Source organism: Empidonax traillii, unplaced genomic scaffold (genome assembly GCF_003031625.1).
Source record: "Empidonax traillii isolate 1590-97213 ecotype Southwest subspecies unplaced genomic scaffold, ASM303162v1 scaffold201:size1909950, whole genome shotgun sequence".
Taxonomy (NCBI): Eukaryota; Metazoa; Chordata; class Aves; order Passeriformes; family Tyrannidae; genus Empidonax; species Empidonax traillii.
Window position 1 is genome coordinate 1,146,015 of NW_020955394.1, and position 19,494 is coordinate 1,165,508.

At 43.7% G+C, this 19,494-nt stretch overlaps 1 protein-coding gene across 2 annotated transcripts in view; it reads right to left on the bottom strand.

Moving 5' to 3' along the window:
* MEX3B (mex-3 RNA binding family member B) overlaps positions 1-11,710 on the bottom strand; it is a 15,012-nt gene extending 3,302 nt beyond the window's left edge. The window contains exon 1 of one of the 2 annotated variants that reach the window (XM_027887032.1): positions 11,604-11,710. The gene's annotated coding sequence lies outside the window, so the exon portion shown is untranslated. Of the gene's footprint in view, positions 1-518; positions 644-11,603 lie in introns of those variants that run through there. The other variant, XM_027887031.1, reaches the window with a different exon arrangement.
* Positions 11,711-19,494: the final 7,784 nt, after the last annotated feature.

The following is a 19,494-nucleotide window of genomic DNA, read 5'->3' on the forward strand; positions in this document are numbered from 1 at the left end:
TGGGGGGTGGGGTGGGGGGGGGTGGGAAGAGGATAAGCGAGAGGAGCTCCGATGGCTTCCCCCCCTCGAGTTCCTCGCCGGCCACAATGCCAAGCGGCGGCAGCGTTTCTTTAAGGAGCCCCTCCCAGGCTCCACTCCACTCACTCAGCGATTTTTTTTTTTTTTTTTTTTCCCTGCTCTCCCCTCCTCTGTCTGAGGCTCTGCTGCAGCCAGACGGCTCTGGAGAGGCGGGCGGGCGCGGGGCGGGGAGCGGGGGCCGCGCCGGCCGCCGCAGCGTCAGCGCCGCTCGCTCTGTCAGCCCCGCGCGCCGCGATTGGCCGGGGCGGCGCCGAGGGGCCGGCGCTGCCCCCCCCTCCCCGGCCCGGCCCGGCCCGGCCCGGCCCCGCTCTTTGTTGTCGGGCTGCCCAACAATGCCGGGCCCCCCGGCCCCGCCGGCCGCTGATCCCCCCTCCTCTCCGCCGCGCCTCCCCCCCACCCCCCCCACCGCCACCGCCACGAGCGCCCGCCGCCAGCCCCACCTGAGCGCTCGGCGGAGGGGGCTGCGCTTGGGGTGGGGTGGGGGGGAAGGGTGCCCCTTGTGCGCCTCCCGCCGGGCTCGGGAGGAGCAGCAGCAGCGCTACCGGCGGCACCGCAGGGCCCCCCCCCCGCGGCCGCGGCCCCGACCCCGCACCGGCAGCGCCGCCGCCGCCGCCCCTTCACCGGCCCCGCGGGCGGCGGCCGCGGGCGCGCGCGGAACCCCCCGCCGGCTCCCGCGCGGCCCCGCCCGGCGCGCGCCGCGCGCCTGCGCGCGCCCCTCCCTCCCTCCCTCTGCCCCCGCCCGCCCGCCCTCCCCCTGCGCGCGCGCGCACACTGCGCCCGCGCGGGGCCGCGCGCGAGCCGGGCCCGAGCAGACCCACATGGCCGGCCCGGCTCCTGCGGGCCCCGCGCTGCGGCTGCCCCGGCGCCTCCCGGCCCGCCCTGCGGGCGCTGCGGCCCCGGCGGGAGCGAGGGCAGAGCCGGCCGGAGCTGCGAACCCCCCCCGCCCGGCCCGGTCCGGCCGTGCCGCGGTGACCCGGCGGGTCGGGGACGGAGCGCGGTGGCACCGCGGGCACAGCGGGACCGGCGGCGCTGCGCCCCTGTGCTGTGGCGCTTCTCAACCGTGTGGTGGTTCCCGACACCCCCACGGCTGCCCCGGACCCGCAGCGTCCACGTTTCCGACCATAGAGAGCCCGCGGGGGAACAGCGCCTCTCGCACGGCCGCTCGAGCAGCGCAGTGTCACCAGCATCCCAGTTTTTTCGCTAAACCGCTAGAAAATAGATCTCCCCACCTCTTCCTTGTACCGCCAAAGCACTTTCTCTCATCTCTGCCCCCACAGGACCCTTCAACCAGTGAAAGGGTTTTTTTGCTCTCAAGTACCCTGTCCCAAAAAACCTTGCCTCAGTCTGGTGACTAGACATGAAGTGTCCTCACCTTTGTCATAAAAACGCCCACCATCACATTTTATTTCTCCAGATCTTCTCCCTGTATGTAAGCACCCATACTCAGTCCTTGGCAGCTGTCAGGTTCAAAACACTGACATTTTCGTACTTCAGGAAAATCAAATAATAAGCAATTGTTAGCCAGTATCAGGTATGACAGGGGACAGACGTTTACAAGTGCACCCGGATCTGTTTAGCCAGCTGCCTGTACAAACAAGTGTAACAAGTCACAGGTAATTGTTTACACACAGTGTTTATTGCAAATTACTGTCACTTCCTCAGGATGTTTGCATGTTGTATAACAAAGCTCCAGTGGATTGTTTTCTAGCAAGGGTATACACTGGTGATGTGCTTTCCTAAGTGCTGAGCTTGTCCCATCAACTAAGGAAACTCTGAAGTTTTATACTTAAAAGATTACTTATTTTACAAATTAACTTCCATAGGCAGCAGCAGTCATTTCCAGGGGGTAAACGAGAGATTACTTATAAGTCTCAAGGACCCATAAGACTTATAACAACAAAATAATGCTCTTTATTATTAAATAAAATAAAAATTAAAAGTCTGCTTCTTTGCAGCCTTTTTTAACTCAAGGACTCTAAAACCTATGAGACAGAACTTAACTGTACCCATTTACCAGACAGGGGCAGGACAGGACAGAGGTGAGGGAAAGACACATCAGTGTAGAGAACTAGTGTTGTTGAAGTCCAGCAGTGAGAGGCATAAATGTTGGAAGTGCAAAGATATGAGGAAAGTGCTTGGGTTGTGCTTGGATTTTACCTGTTCTTTGTTTTGTTTCTTCACCTGATTCATACCTTTTTCTCTCCCTCCCCCTTCCCTCCCCGTCTGCTTAAATTCTGATTGTGTTTCTGCCCAAGATCACTGTACTGGACTGAACATCCATGTACTGACTAAGGAGAAAAAGGAAAACAAGTTATCTTCAGGTTTATGTTCCTCTATAGGAAAAAATTTCCCAAAGCAAGAGCCCAGGCAGATCTAGCTTTATTTTATAATGTCAAGCTAGAAGCTCTAATTACAAATGTTTAAAATGCATTTCAGAATAAGCACGATCCTTTCAGGGGACAGGGGGAGAAGAAGATGCATTTCTGGGAGACTAAGTGTGCACTGGTGTTCCAAGAGCCCCATGAATCCCGTGGAATGCTCCCACATCTTGAGGACTATTACTTTTTTAGTGTTTTAGAAAACATTTAAGAGCAAACTACAGGGAATAATAACAATTAAAAAGTTATACTGATGTACCTTAAAACCCGCATACACCAGCAGCGCAGCCCCCGGGGAGCACAGCATCTATGCAATGGTGTGCTCATATGGCAACAAGAAACACACACCAGATTCATATGAATCTACTCCCTCCACGGAAATGTTTCCTCAGAATAACTTAATCAAGTCTAAATTAAAGTGTTACCTATCGACATAACGCCTTTCATTCCATAAAACCTTGAAACATGCACAGAATTAAACTCCATCTCTGGGGGAGAGACCAACCATCTACCTACCAATTTACAGCAATTTAACAAAAGCAGGAAGGGAGGATATATTACAGGCAAATACAGGACTCATTGCAGGAGGAGTGTAATTCTCAGCCCTTTTAGTTTCTCTCTGTTATCATTTCCCATTTATGACAGAGGTAATAAAACTTCCTTCCTCCAACCTTTATTTAATTAAAGTGTAAGGTCTTTAGGGCAGCAAGCTTACTGTGTGTATATATACAGCACCTAGCATGAAGAGGTCATGAATTAATCTCAGGCCTTTCAATACTACTGCAAATACAAAGCATTAGCAATAATAAGAATAGAACATAATTTTCATTTAGAAATAGATGAGACCTCTGTTTTCAATGTGTTATCACAAAGAATAAATGGCAGGCATCCCAGGGAATAATTAAATTAGGGGTCAAGGAAAAGTATTTCATACCAGAGACTTGCACCTCCACTCAATCCTAGTTGTTTACACCCAAGGACACTGCTGCCCACTGTAACAGCATTTACTCAAAATTCTTGTTTTCCATAATCTTACAAATTAATGTCCCAAATCCCATAGGTCAGATAATCAGTAAGAGTAGGAGTATAGTTTATTCTGAGACAGTTCATGTGATTACTGTGATAACATACCCAAATTAACCTTTTGCATGTGCAATAAACTGCAATTAGCAATCTGCAGACAAATGACAAGTTCCTTCGTTTCCTGTAATATGCAGCAATACACAAGCCAGATTTCCTATTGAATCCCATATTAACCTACATTCGGTGGCAGCGAAATCTCAGAGCACTGTGTCAGAATTTATCATCTTTCAATGATGTTAGCTCCACCTCTTGACAGTTCTAGACAGGATGTTTATAAACAACTCATCCAGAATCTGAACAACTGCAGCTGAAAATGTTTTTATTATTTTTTCACCAGTTGTTCCAGCCACTTTAGATGCTTTTACTGAGGAATGGGCAGAGCTCTCAAAACAGTATGGCTGAGTTAAATAAATGACAAGAAATAAAATGGAGATGGAGTAGTGAGTGGCTTCATGATGCCTCTCTGAGCTGCTAGGAGGCTCAGGGGTAGGGAAGCTGCAGAAGTGCCTCCTTCCCTTGTGATAAGAAACATCACATCAAAAAATACAAACAGGGAGATGATGTTGATGATTTTCCCCAAATGTGCTTTCATCCCCATAATTCTACACCTCTCCCTGTTACAGAATTCATTTGCAAAATATTTTTTTAAAAACAAAGATCTTCTGGGACAACTTGTGAAAAGCAATTCTGCTGCAAACCAGAAAAAGTCTCACATCTTTAACAGTCACCATGTCTCTGAAAATCTTGATACAGTGCTGTAAACCTAAACCAGTTGCTAATGGCTTTATTAAAGTGCTTGTTTTCAGCATGATAAACAAAAAAATATTTTTGAAAGAAGCATCACTTACTGCACTTCCTTCATGTGCCTGTGCTGTTAGTGTGACATGAGCAATTAGTGTGTGCACGCGTGTAGGGGATGAACTGCCTTACAATAATGCAGTTGTTTAACATGAGTGATGGAAAGCAAATCAAAAATCATGAAGATGCCTTTGTAATAAGACAGAACTAACCAGCCAGATCACCTGCCCACTTTAAAACTCTCCACCTGGATTGCTGTTCCATTCCACCTCTCTTGCTCCTGAACCAGGGTTATCTCACAGTGTATCTGAATTAAGTGGTGCTTAACAACCCTGCCAACCAGAGTTCGAAATGCAAATCCCTTCTGCCTCTCCTCTGCTCTCACACTCCGTGTTTGGAGTCCAGCCTTCCCTGCTGCTCCCGCGAGCAGCTCCTCTCCGCGCGGCTGCGGGATTGGAGCTCTTTGTTACCATGGCCCGTGGGCCAGCACTGCGTCTGCGATGCAGCACTGGCGTCTCCAGTCTGTAAGGCACCCACCACATTTGTGGGCACTGTCTGTTAAACTGTGGCCAGATTAAAAAAGAAAAAAAAAAAAAAAAGATTTATATCTGTATGTTTAGACTGAGCTAGATACTCATAGATCTCTGAGGTAGCTCATAACCCTGAGTCTTTTTTAATCAGTTTTAATCTCTGAAATAGTAAATTATAATTAAAATTTAATTTTAATCTCTGGAATAGTTAATTATAATTATGGTCATAAAACATGTACAACCTTTCCTTCCTCTCTCCTCCATCCCTCACCTCCTACTCAGTGCTGCTACAAGGAGGGGGAGAAAATAATTGTCCCATTAATGGTAATTGTTTATAAACTCCTTTGCACAGAGACTATGTTTATATACAATGCCTAGGCAAAATCTAGGCACAAATGCAATACTCATAATAAACGAGTGAATAATACATCCCTGACCATAAACCAGTGCTCTCCAACAAAAGAATATCTAATTCCTGTCACAGAATTGCTTTGTAGGTTGAAGTTCAGCATATAAATACACAAGGGAAAAGATTAGATTTTAATTGATAAATATTAATCATCATTCATTGCTGTCTCTGCAGGAAGCCCAGTGTTAAAACATCTAGTTAATATACGGTATAATGGATAACCTTGAGGCAGAAGCTCTTGCATCTGTCTCTATCCAAGAAAAAATGTCAACATCAGCCTTTGTTGTGGCAAAATACCCTGACATCTGAAGGGAATTGCTGCTGCTGGAAAATTGATTGTCTCCAGTGCAATCCTTCCTAACCTGGGTCCAGTGCCTAGGATAGAGACAAGGCCAAATTAAAAATCTTTATCTGTGCACACCTCTACTCACTAATGTTTGAAATCTGGTCTGGGTCAGAATGCTGTGTCTGTGGTACATCTCCTCTCTGAACAAGCACATTTCTCATGTGATGCTCTCTGTGCAACCACAAAGCATTAGCACTCACAAGAGCATCATTGAAGATACTCGGGCTGTTCATTGAGAACAAAGCCATTAATGATTAATACTGTGGTGGGAGAAAATGCAGCAGTATTTCTTGGCTGCCGAAATGTGGCAATGTCTGTCCTACGTGCTAAAGACTCACGACTACCTTTAGCTCTCTGCATTAAATGGTTCTTATTAGCTCTGTGGGAAGAAGAATCAAACAAATTTCCCAAATTAAACTGAAGGAGATTTTCACATGTAAAACTGAGTATATACAATACATCTCTCTCTGATTGACCCAGCAGATGCAGAGATGCATTTATGTGTCACAGGCATTACTGTCCCAGCAGATGCTGTAAAGTTGTGTCTGACACAGACTCTTACTGTCCCCACAGATCTGTATTTTGGGAGGGAGTTTTCGTACCACAGACACTACTGTCCCTACAGAACCACATCTGCTGGCCGAGTTATTGTTTGGCATACTCTTTTGCCTCCAGAAGATGTGAGAGACTGCCAGGATGGCAGGCATTTCTGTCACAGCAAATCTCCTTCTACAGGGAATTAAACTGCAGCTTAAACTACTCTACTTCCTGAGCCCTTAATGTGGACAATACTGACAGAGAGGAAGCAACATAAACCAATGAAAATATCATGCTGGGCACCCAGAACATCACCGTTAACTCTGCCTAAATATGGCTGTGTTCAGGGATGTGTCAGGAGGAGAAAAAGAACTACTTGCATCCTCCTACCATCCTGCCTTTAATTCACTCGTTATTCATTCAGAGAAACATTTGAAGTAAAAGGTGTCTGATACCACTTCCATGTAAGAGATCCAAGAAAGCAGAAGTCATTCATGGCTACAAACTTGACAACCTTAATGCCCTGATATAGGGACCAAGAGCGTGCGCTAGGTCATTTCAGCTTGCTTTTGAACAGAAAATTTTCAGAGTTTCCAGTTTATTAACACCAGAAGATTTGATCCCCCATTCTAGAGTCCCAAGAGCAAAAATAAAGGGGAGGGATTTGTTTATAATCTCCTTAATTTGGGCCTTCATCTTTTGAGACTCTGCATCATCTCCTCAGACTCAGGGTCCAACAGCAGCAGCAGTCACAGAGAGTTTTGCTCCTGTGCAGCCAAGCAGCAACTTTCCAGATATGAGGAAGAAAATCTTGGGCCTGTGCTAGGACATGACTATGGCTAGACTTTCCCTCTGGAGTGAACTCAGCCTAAGGCCCATACCAGTGCATGTACTTACATATAAGTAATATGTATGGTATGTGAACCTGGACTTGAGAGCTGTCTTGGGCCCTTTTTTGCCTGACTAGATGTATCCTTTATGATTTGGTACCAGAGAGAGAAAATCTCCCCTGGTAATTCTGCAGTAATGTAAGCCCTACTTGGAGAAACACCATCTAACTTTGGAATTCCCCTGTGGGGAGTCTGGGCATTTATCTTAATCTGGAGCATCAAGAGCTGTCCATTGGAAAAGGCAGGACACACAAATTCCCAGGGTAATAATCTGATACAGCACAGCAAAACCTATATCCTTGGAGCAGATTGTGGGAAAGCATCAAGATTTTGGTTGCTCTGCCAAAGCAAACAAGATGTTTCAAGCCCCATCATCTGCTCTGCAGTTCACACCCTTCCAGTGCTATCTTTTTCAGATGCCATGCCACACTGGTTAGTGGCAATGTTGTTGTCATGTGTGACTCATTCCATTTTACTGGAAATTAGAAAACCACATGCTGCACTGAAGAACTGCTTATTTATGTAGTCATATCATCCCAGAGAGCACTCCTCCTGCCATTATTTGTATACAGATTATTTTAGAATTTTGGAAATACAGCTCTACCAGGGTTCATCCAGAGGACAGATTAATCAATAGCACATTGCTCTTTACAGGGCCTGTTGAGCCCTTTATAATTTCCAGTGCCACCCTGAAAATGCAAATGGTATTTTAGAACAGAGTATCTTCGTCATTACAGGATGTGTGGGAAGCAAAACAGAACAGATAGCAGTGGGATTGGAGGTGCGTTAGCAGAAGAGTCTGTCATGTATTTATTTCTGCTTTAGGCAGGTGAATTTCACCCAAAAGGAACAACAGAATCTACTTGGCCTTGTTTATTTTGTTTTGGTTTTTTTTTTTTGGTTTTTTTTTTGGTTTTTTTGATGGAGTGCTTTATAAACCCTCAAATATTTCCTGAAGATTACCATGGTACATTTACTGTAGTGATTAGTGATCACTATGAGTGAGATGAACTGGTATATTCAGGACAATAAAAAAACGCAAAGAGATGTCAACAGTGCATTCTTTCTGTGGATTAAGAATTATTAGATAAAAAATTTAATGCTTTTAACCATCATTTTATGGTCACAACAAATCAGGCTGGCTAACTTTGAGTTCTGAAGCATAGGTCTGGAATTACATGTGATTTAGAGAACAATATCCTATATTATGAGTTTTCTAGTCCTCATAAAATTAGTGTTACTAAAGCAGGAGCACTAGGATCAAAAGTCAGATTTGATTGTGCGCTGACAGGCAAAGGCTGACCCCAACAAATTCCTAAACTAAGAGATTGCATTACCCTCTACAGATAGAGATAAATCCGGTCTTATCTTTAGATGAAGAAATTGTTAAGAATATTCAGGCACCAGACATTTATGAAGAAAGAAAATAGAAATGTGAGCCATTGTTTTTTAAAGGTTAGCATAGCTTAAACATTCCTGAAAATATTTATTGTCATAACAGACTAGACCTGCTGAAATGTTCTCACTTAGGATTTGGTCTCTGACGTTCTCAGCAATCCTGTTCACTTCAGCTGGATCAAATGGCTGCCACTAAAAGCAGAATTTAGCAACGAAGAGGAAAAGACACCAAGTAGCTAAAGACCATTTGGAAAAAGACGTTTGCTTTCAGTGTTACTGCTACCCCTCAGGACCCAAATTAGAGTTCTGTTATATTTTAAAGCACTGCTTTCAAGCTTGCTGGAAGTGTCAGACAATTTGAATAGATCTCCATTTTAATTTCCAATCTAGCAATATGGAACAGCTGCCATAACTTTGTGCAACGTGGCAAATTTGACATCTTCATTCCTCAAACGACAATCATCGAGAAGGGACTCTGAAAAAAGCATAATGCTTCCATTTTTACTGCCTTTGAGTAACTGCCAGTCAAAATTGTACTTCAGATAAAGAACCCAAACCCTCAATTGTACTTTTAACTTGCACTGCCTATATCAGGAAGCAAAGGTGCTGGGTAAAAGTTGATGGGATTTCTAGAACTTTTTTTCTCCCACTTCCAGCCAGTGAGCTGGAGGTTTGTTCATATCCTTCTGACTTATGTATCTGGATCACTGTTAAAGGTTCCCAGTCAGGACTTCCCCCACAGCTGTCGTGGGAAGATGTAATGGAGCAAGCCCCAGCTCAGCCTCACCCAATCTGCCTTGCCAAAGCCTCCCAGCTTCTACAGCTCTGGCAGCTGGAGTGAGAGTGTGAACTGAAGTGTGTCACCCTCATGCTTTTCCTCCTTCCTAGCTGAGAGAAAATGCTGTAAGGAAGATGGAAATAACAATTATTATAGTCTTCATTTTTGTTTTTCAGACAATGTTAACTCAAGAATGAAAATTGAATCCAGAGGAAATGCACTTTGGGAGTCAGATGAAAATCCTTAGCAATGTGCCCCGCTCTGGGACTGTCTAGACTAGGACAAAGGCAGGTCAGCCACATTCAAGGGAATTTGTGTGTATGGGATATGGAACATTGCTAGGGAAAACCCCATGCTACATACAGTTGGAGAAGGAATATCTCTTTAGAGTTCGGTAGCATGGATGTGTTGGTCTTGTTCCAGGAACAATGTCCCATCTAGCTCACATTTTGTATTCATTCATAGATTATATATTGTGTGCATTTAGACAAAGCTACCTCCCACTCTCCTCCTTAATTCTGAACAGAAAACTCCAAGGAGTTTTGAGACTCATCGTGATGTCACCAATGCACCAAATAAGAAGAAACAGAAACATCCAGCAGAGATCCTGTTGCTCTAGGATGGACTATTTTTTTTCTATAAAAATAAACCCCGATTTAAAAGTCTCTGGCATGTCTGATTTCAATTGCTAAATCAACATCTCTATTCTCGTTTCTGCAACACTTCTCTACTACCAAGTTTGTGGTTTCTTGCCTTCCACGACAGAACCAGTTTCCGACCCTGAGATTTCCTCCCTTCAGTAGTCTACATTTCTCACGAAACTCAATCTCCAAACATGAAACCAACTCTCACTAATCTGTTTTCTATTATCAGGATACTCACAGGTACATTTACCTATTAGGGAGGACACACACATGTGTAGCATGGATGTCTCTTACTTGAGTTTGCCTCTAGCAGTTGCCATTTGAAACTGAGAAAGCAGAACAGAAACATTAAGGTCAGCATTTTCCAAATGGACTCCAACTTTGGATGGCTTACTTGATATCATTTCCAGTCAATATGAATTATTTCTTCACAAATCAGATTTTATCACACCTTCTACTGCAGTCAACTGAGATCCCAAGGGAACAGGCTAAGAACAATAGCTAACACAGAAAGGCAAATAGGGCAGGTTAACTACATTCCACCTCTGTTCTGGAGTGGTTGGACATGGCTGCATGGGACTGGAAGCAGGCTGCAAGCTTGTGTGACCACCTCCAGCACCTATTTCTATCATGTTGCATTTTCTTTCATTAATGGAGACTGTAAGTATTACTTTGAAACAAACAAACAAAAAATTATGTAAAGAAGTAAATATAAATCAAGCTGCAGTAAAGTGGAACCAGGACTCATTCGCCACCAGAGATGGAAGCTTTCTGTTTTGGAAGTTTGGCCATCAGCATACCTAAGGCTTTCTCCACATGCAGGAGGACCACAGCTCCCTGAGCTCAGTGGGAATCTGTTAAACCTGACACAGACACAGATGTCCTCTGCACAGCTCCTCTGGGTTACTACAGTTTTGCTTCTGGAAAGAGGCAATTACTACCCATTCTTACATTCCCTACAGTTCCTGCCAGTGTAGGTTGTGGACACTGGTGCCACAAACACATTAACTTCACCTGGCAATGAGCAATTCTCTCAGCCTGAGCGCATGCCAAGAGGAGCCAGGAGCCTAATCTGCTTGAGAAATTATAAGCCCTATTTTGCACTGAAACCCCTGCAGAAACAGCCCTCCCCCACTTCCTTCTCTGCTAGCTTGCTCTAACAGCAGGCAGACATAAGTGAAAGGAAAAACAATGAGAAAGGAAACTTGGGAGGGACAGGTTAGAAGCAGAAGGAAGAAGCAAAAGGTCTGACTCTGTGGACCATATTCATGATGAAAAGCATTTGCACAAATAACCTAATTGCGTTCTGTGGGACCGCCGGGCCGAGTAAAAGTGCTGCAAGTGCAAGCAACAATTGCAGAGGCAGGAAACAAGTGGGAAAAGAAAGAAAAAGGAAGGCCCACATGAATCAGACACCTGCACATAGGAGAGCAGTCTCATGCACCCCAGGAAAAACAAATCAACCAAAACACTGACTGCCTTTGAGTTACTGCAGAAGTATTTATAGTGCATTTCCTGACCTCTGCCTCGCTTCCTGGCAGGCAATGCCACAGAAAGAATCTTTACCACTGGCATCCCCTTCTTCCGCCAAACAAAAAAGAAGTCCCTTCCCAAAAGCCCAGCAGAGGCAGTAGGAGGGATCAGAGGGGCTGCAAGGTCAGTTTGGTCTTCACCTGGGGAAGGACGAGTGTCACCCCACACACATACCCAGAGGAGAAGCAGTAATACCGCAGAGGAGGGAGAGTGGGCATCTCTTCCTGCATGAGGAATTGGGGGACCAGCATTGACTCTGTACAGCTTACTCTCAGCAATGAATAACACAGGAGCCCAGGAGGTGATGTTTTCCAACAAAACCTTTGGTCTCTTCCAAATGGTCACTTCTGTCCTTTCTTTACAAAGCACAGTGAGACACTGAAGAGAATAGGATGTCCAGTAACTGCATTGCTCCTTTACGAGTAAGCTCTTTCAGGAATTCTCAAAACAGCTTCTGTGACAGAGCAATACTAAGCTTATAATTCTAGGTTTATACATCATTAAAATAATGCATTTATTTATCAAAAGCTTTCCTCCTAAAATGAAACGCTAGAGAGCAATCCAATCATTCCAATGAATACATGCATTTGAATTCTCGGGGCTCACAATAATTGGCACTTTTCAAAATGTTTCCAGTTAGGTTTGTCCATAAGCGTGAAAAAGAAAATCAAAATATGCCTCTCTGAGATAGGCTGATGTTTGTGAAACAAAACTATCAAATCAGGGAAATCAGGGACTGAATTCAAAGCAATGATGGTTTGAGATCATACATTAAAGATGACAGGATCTTTCTAAATCACCTCAAATATGAAACACTTGCAGCACTAACTCACAAACTTATCTGAAAAACACACACTACCACCTACTGGTAATTATTCATATATGTTATTTACATACTGATAAGTGGCAACAATATGTGCACATTTGTTTTGCATGAACTTTGCTAGAATAAAGATAATTCTTCATCTTCACAATTACTATTACAATTGTACTTGAAGAAAAATATATTTCTGTGGATGTAGTTCCCACAGTGTGTGACTAGTTATTTTCTTCTTTTCAATAAGAACTTGAGCTGGAATAGTGGTTTATTTAAGTACTTCAATGGGAAGTACCATTTAAGGTTGTTGCTTTTGTCAATAATGTAAGATTGGGGTTTTTGCTCATCCATAAGCTGGTAATGTGGCACCACCAGGCTCACAAACTTTGACATTTCACACCCACTGCCCTGGAAATGAGACATAAATTACAGTGGTGGAGTGGGACCAGGGAGGAGAACTGGAGCAAGTGCTGCTTCTAGGTATGACCTCTCTTCTGTCCCAGTCACACAGAAGCCTGGGAAAAGAAGGGCCATGGCCAAACATCTTCTCGAGTAATTCCTTGCCTTTTGCTGCATTTCTCACCTTCTTGCCCTAAGGTTCACAGTGATGCCACAGAAACATCTTGGAGGTAAAAGTGCTATGACATATATGCCAGAAAGCAGTGTTAGTTAAAGGGTGTCATGTGAACTCCACACATCGTCCTTGCCGAGCTTGGAGAACATGTTTCTCAGCCTGCATGCTCTCAATGGAGAACTTTGCCTGCTGGCAAAAATCTGATTGCTGATGTGGTGCTGGTGTGGACAATGACTGATTTTGGACTGTATATGACTTACACAATTCAAAGTCTAAGTCGATACTAGTACCATGTGAACAGGACCTGCAGCATGACTAAGCTCTCACCTCACCACAAAGGAAATGTGCCAGGAAAGCTGGGACTGACACCACTGAGTCACTCTCTGACCTGCAGTGCACTCAACTTCAGCCCTGGCGCTGTTGTTTCTGGTGTGAGATCACCTACATGAGTGGCAATGACAGAAAGATTGGCTGGTGGTCATGTAAAGACTCACTGAAGGCCAAAGACTGAGATTGTGAAGAATTGCCCCTGCACCTGCCCACGCGACACCAGGTTAAACCCCAGACAATGTCTGTTCAAAAGTCAAACCAGCAACAGGAGAAGCTGATTGCCAGGTATAGTAGCCCTGCAGGAAAACTACCTTTTCAGTGTCTTATAAATAAAACATTGTATCCAAGAATGGCATTGTATGTATATAAATAAATCAATATTTTACAACTAATAAAGTTTTACAGATTTATAATTAATACCATTTATACTTCAATTAGATTTTTTTTTTTACCTGAGTTGATTTTCTGAATTTTTTTTTTTTGTTGTTGTTAGTTGAATCTTAATTATATACAAAGTTTCCTGCTGGCAAGTATCAGACTAGCTCAAGACAGGCCTTCAGATATGCTATGCTAATGCCTGACACTCAGGAACAGACACTTTTCGTTCTCTTCAATATGTGCATTGCAAGTAGTATTTTAATTGGGCTCCCAATTCAGAAGGCTGGAATGAGCTCGTGAGTCATTTTTACAAGTTGACTCACATGCTACAGAACTGAAGAATTTGGTGCGGGGAAAAAGAAAAAGCAGAAGATGGATTTGTGGATTTCTGCACATCCCTGTCACTGGGGAAAAGGGTAAGTTTGTCCTTAGCACCCACCTGCAGCAGCACAGGGGGTTCAGCAAGTGCATTACTCAGATGAGGCTCTTTTGTCTGTAACTGTTGAAGAAAGGATGCTCTTAGAAGGTTTTTGTTTCAAGAAAGCTGTGATTAAGAGATTATATCAAGTATTATAATTTTGAGATTCTTTTCTCTTTTGAAAAGGCATCACAGGATGCCTGGTTTGAGTGTGTTTCAGTGATTGCATTTCAGTAGTTCCATTTCAAAACTGGGCAACATAGTGACAATAGGGAGAGGGCTCCTCCTCTCCCTTAGGTGCCAGTCCTGCAGACTCAAATTGGAGACAGAGTCAGATTAAGTTCTTTTCTCCCTGCACATCACCACTGAGGAAACGTCCCACAGCTCCCACTGTAGCCATGTGAAAACCCTGTTGTCTTTCTACTGCATTGTCTGCATTGTTTGTGCAACCTCGGAGCCTCAAACCATTTGCTTGGGTGCAAGGGATGGGAACTTAGTCAAAACAAAAGCAAATGGAATAAAACCTATCCTTATTTTTGCTGTATTAGCTTCAAACTCTGGTAAACCCCACATTTATTTACTGAAGCAACTAACTGTAAACTGCAATACACAGAAACTGCAGATATGCTAAGGAAAAGGCTTTTTTGACCTGTCATTTCTCCTGTTATAACTACATTTTAACATTTTTCTTCCATACCCTTGGAGGAATCCATCCAATACACAAATGAAAGGCAAATTCAGAGAAGGCAGAAAATGCCAGGGTGTTTTTCATTGTCCTGAGGACAAATGCCAGAGCCCTTCTGGGACATTCAGAACATCTAGTCACTGTATCTTATTCAAGGGAAAAGCCATCTGTCAACAAACTAATCACTGGACAGATTCAGAGACAAGTGAAAATAAAAAGCCAATACAAACGTGCAGATGAGGTTCTAGTCAGCAACTAGCCACAGAAAACAAACAAATCCCATCCACACAAAGCCTGGCATTTGGGTCCAGCCATTTTTCACTGAAGTCAAAAGCGGTGAGGGAATAATGCAAAGTGATCTTCAAACAGGAACTTTCAAATCAATCAATATGCCTATGGAAGGATGGGCATGAACCAGACCTGGATCCATACCCTACCTATATAAGCCAGTAACAGCAGCGGAATGGAGCATGAACATAACAACTGAGCATCCAACCACATGTTATTATCAGCATTAAAAGCCCTACTACTTAATATTTAAACATTAAATAACGCTGAACAATCTGAGTCTGAGCTCCTGGCTGAGTGCAGCCCTCATTTTTGATTAGAAACACACTACACCAAGGGATGTACTCCAAGTGACTAATGTTCATGGTGGCCAGGATTCTATCACCAGTGAAAAGTGAAGCATCTGCCCCATGTGTGGGCCCAACTCCCATATTTTTTTCATGAATGTCTTCTATGACAAAGGACTTGATGATATGTGGACTAAAATCTTTGCCAGTCTTCTTCTTGAAAAATGAAAGCTCTCTCCCAGGTCACCACAAATACACTTTCCTCAAGCACAAAGCCACGAAGGAGAACACTCTGCAAAGGAGTTCCTCGATGATAAGGCTCTGCTGTTCCTTTATTTTCTAAACATTACTTTGGGATGTACATGCAAATGGAAAAAGGATGTCAATTGTTTTGACTCTGCACCAAATTTGCTTTCATATTAGTGAAAAAACTGAACAGCAGAGGAAAATCAGGGTATTTCAGAACATTACATGTTCCATAATTGAGTTAGACTTCAGTTTCAGCAACACGAAACATGAAAGAAGTACAGCTTAGCACTAGCTGAAATCAACCTGAAGGAGTCAGAACTTCTGAGAGCTAAAATCATAATTGCTTCCTTAAAGGCATCACTTGAATAAAATTAAAAGTGTTTCTCCAAAAGCCTCACTAGCATAGCAACTGATTGGCCCTTGAGGATTCCTATAGATACTTGTCATTCAGCATGAAATCAGGTCAGCAGCTAAAATTAAACACCCACCTCTCCCCTGCACCGCATGTGGAGTCATCGCTTTTAGTATTGCTCAGCCTCTGCCTCCCCAAATGGGTTCATTCTTACCACAAGCTTAAAGGCTGTCTTATCAAGGAGCACTGATGGATACAGTCATTCCTGTTTTGAGATGAAACTGTTGGGAATCAGACTCGCAGTCCCTTTGACTCCATCTGCATTGATTAGTTCTCGGGCAGCCTGCCAAGGCAGTGTGCTGCCTCTTACCCTCGCCACTGTTAATCTGCCTCAGCGAGGCCTGCAAGCCCTATACAAACTGCAATTTCTCTTCATTAGTGTGATTCTGCCTGCATGAATCTGATAACATATGGGATATTATCATAAACCAGCCTATTTCACCAATTCATTTTCTCCTTTATGAAGATTATGAATGTACTGCAAGTGCATAGGCAGGATAAAACAGAGGAGTCTACTGTACAGTTTAGCTTTGATTTAGTTTCTAAAATGCAGATAGCCTTCCTTTTAAGTTCACATTTCCCAATAATCCTGTATTAATATACTATAAAAACTGCTGACTCCCTGATTTTCTCTAATTCATTATGGGCTGATCCACACTCCGTGTCACTTGCCTGGATCGAGACTTTTAACGATGAACAGAGCAAGCAGATGCCACACAATGGAAAAAATGGGAGGTACAGTAACTGTTTAGTCAACCCTAATCACTGCCACAGTCTGACTAAGCATGAACATGAAACATGATCACAGTTTGACTACAGATTATGTAATTCCAAACATATGCTTTATGCCCCCTCGCTTCCTGACTGTTTGAGATAACGCAGCTCTGTCGGAACGGGCAGTTTCTGAACAGCTGAATGAGTGCTTTGTCTGGGAATGAGACAGATGCAGGTAGATTCCTACCTACTTCTGAGATTTATTAATTAGCACGTGTCCCCATTTAATGAAGTCTGCGTGCCCTCTGCTGGTACATGCATGCATTCCTGAGAACATCAATGCTCCTAAACCGAATAGTCTTACATATAGAGCTGCTGTTGCTCCTTGGACAGTGTGTGTGTGCCTGTCCTGATGTGCTTCCACATGCAACATAGAATAAAATGAAATTAAGACCCCCATTTATACTAAACATCACAGCTGTTTTGTCCTTAAAACAGTTAGGTTGGCTTTGTGCCACTGTTTCGAGGGCATTATTTGCTAAAAGGTACCATTATAACTGCACAGTGCGTGTCTCTTTCAGAGATTCCACATGCACTGATCCCTTAAGGAGTCTGAGTAATGGGATGTTGCAGAACCAGAGAACACAGAAGCCTGCAGCAACCATAGAATTGTTCTGACCTGCTCCCAAGAAAAAAAAATAATTCAGCTTTCCAGGATTAATCCATTATAAAAAGCTAGACTAACTCCTGCCTAATCTGTATCAATTACTGAGTACAGACACATGCAGTAAAGGTCATTTTAATAAGCAGTTCACTCCTTAAATTGCTTCCACTGCCAAATTGAGTCAAGATTGCTAGGGATAACTCAGGGATCATTAGCTTAACTCATCTGTCAACATTTTCTGCAGATCCTTCTAACTCTATATACTGCCAAACAAAAGACACAGCAGACCCTCCAAGAATATGGGATGGGTCATTTTAACAAGGAAACAAGCACAAACCACAGGATGGGCAGGGTGAAAGTGGCATCAAATGAAGATAAACATGCTCATAAACTCCCAGCTGGTGCCAGTGCCCAGAGAGAAGCTGATAGTTCCCTTCAGTTAGATGGTTCCTGAGAGAAAGGGGACATGCCCAAGTACCACTCATACATGGTAGCAGAGCAGAGGAAAAAAAAATATCTCTCTGTGCCCTAGATCATGACAAATCCTGTGAAAAAAACCTTGAGAAAAGAATATTTTCATGCCTCACTAATGGCATTTCAAACAATAACAACAACACAAAGGGAAACAGCTGAGTGTGTGGCTGACTTCCTACCTTGGGAAGTGTGTCAGCGTGCACTGATCTGTTCCTGGGAGTGCCCAGCAGCACTGGCACAGGTAGCACTGTGAGAGGGCATCAAAAGGGTTAACCATTGCATATCGAAAAGAAGGTGCAGGCATGAATGTAATTGAAAACTGGCTGCCCCAGGGCATATTAAAAGCTGTGTAAATTTTAAATGCCGCTCATCTACAAGACTCAGCTCTGAGGTGGTACAGCGACCTGTGCCAGGGAGGTTTGGCTGCAAGAGGAAATTATTGCTTAGATGCATATCAAGGACTCCTATCTATTCTTTCCTTTCAAACTGAGCAGAAGCTATTGCACCAGTGTGTGAGTGCAAACCAGAATCCAACTGCTGCAGAAGACAGAAATGTCAAACGGCCTGTCAAGAATAGGAATCAGTTATATTCAGTCCTGCCCAGATGAAACTGTAGCACAGAAATGACCTATAGTGGCATCTTCTCTATCTTTCTGTGACTCCACTTTATTATTAAACTCCATTCTCTCTGTGGTCTCGTGCAGACTAGAAGAGGTCACAACCCAACATGGAAGCAAACACAGCATTAAACCCAATTTTATGCCCAATGTACTGCTATTTCAACTCTGTTAAAGTACTGTGATCCACCTAAAAAAGGAGGGGGAGCCAAGAGGCAGGTGTAGGCAGGTATTTTCCAAAAGTGCTAAAAAACCATGAGTTTCAAAGCAGAACCTGGCTGGAAAGGAGCAGGGAGGCTCATTAACCCACAGGTACTAATGGATTTTGAAACCTGACCCATTTCACAGAGTCAGAGTGCAGAAAATGTCCACACTGTGCTTCTAATAACACCTGTGAGAGCTATAAGGGACACTGAACAGTGTTGTTGCAGGTATGAGAAGTTGTATGTGTAGGTGAGCAGGAGATGGAGTCAGGCCAAACCTCCTGCCATACAGATATACATATTATTTTTCCAAATCCAGGCACATTCTCAGTAGCAAGTATCTGTCCCTACATGCTCACATTACCCTTGTGTATCTACTCCTGGTGGCTGGTGATGTCTCTGTTAGAGCTATGTCACCACTAGTGCTAGCAGTTCCTCCAGCCACTGCATACTAATTACTGGACAACAACAACTCAAACTGCATAAACAACTAATCTATGGCTAAAAACTTCATTCTGAGTGTATGTCCTCACTTAGTATTTGGTTGGAGACTACACCATCCCCCTTTCCTCCTTCTCCTCAGAAGATACAAAGGAGACACAAGAGCTATGTAACTGACTCTATTTATATGTATATAAAGATATATATTTTATATATATATTTGTATATACAAAATTTGTGGGCAGATGGGAAAATTCTGGCTGACTCCAGATATATATATATATTTATATATATATACACACCTAGACATACACTCTACATATATATACATATAAAGCGTACATAAAAGCTGTTGTCCTCCCATCAGAAACAAGATGCTGGTCCAGGCAGACCTGTGGCCTGTCCCAGCAGTTCAGCTGTGCTGCTAGAGCAGAGGGAGCTGTTTGCTTTGAGCAGCTTCAGTCCTTGCTTTTTCTCCACACTGCCTTTAAGCACAGGTGCTCACCCTGCTGAAAGGTGCCTTGCCCCACTGGGAGTTTGC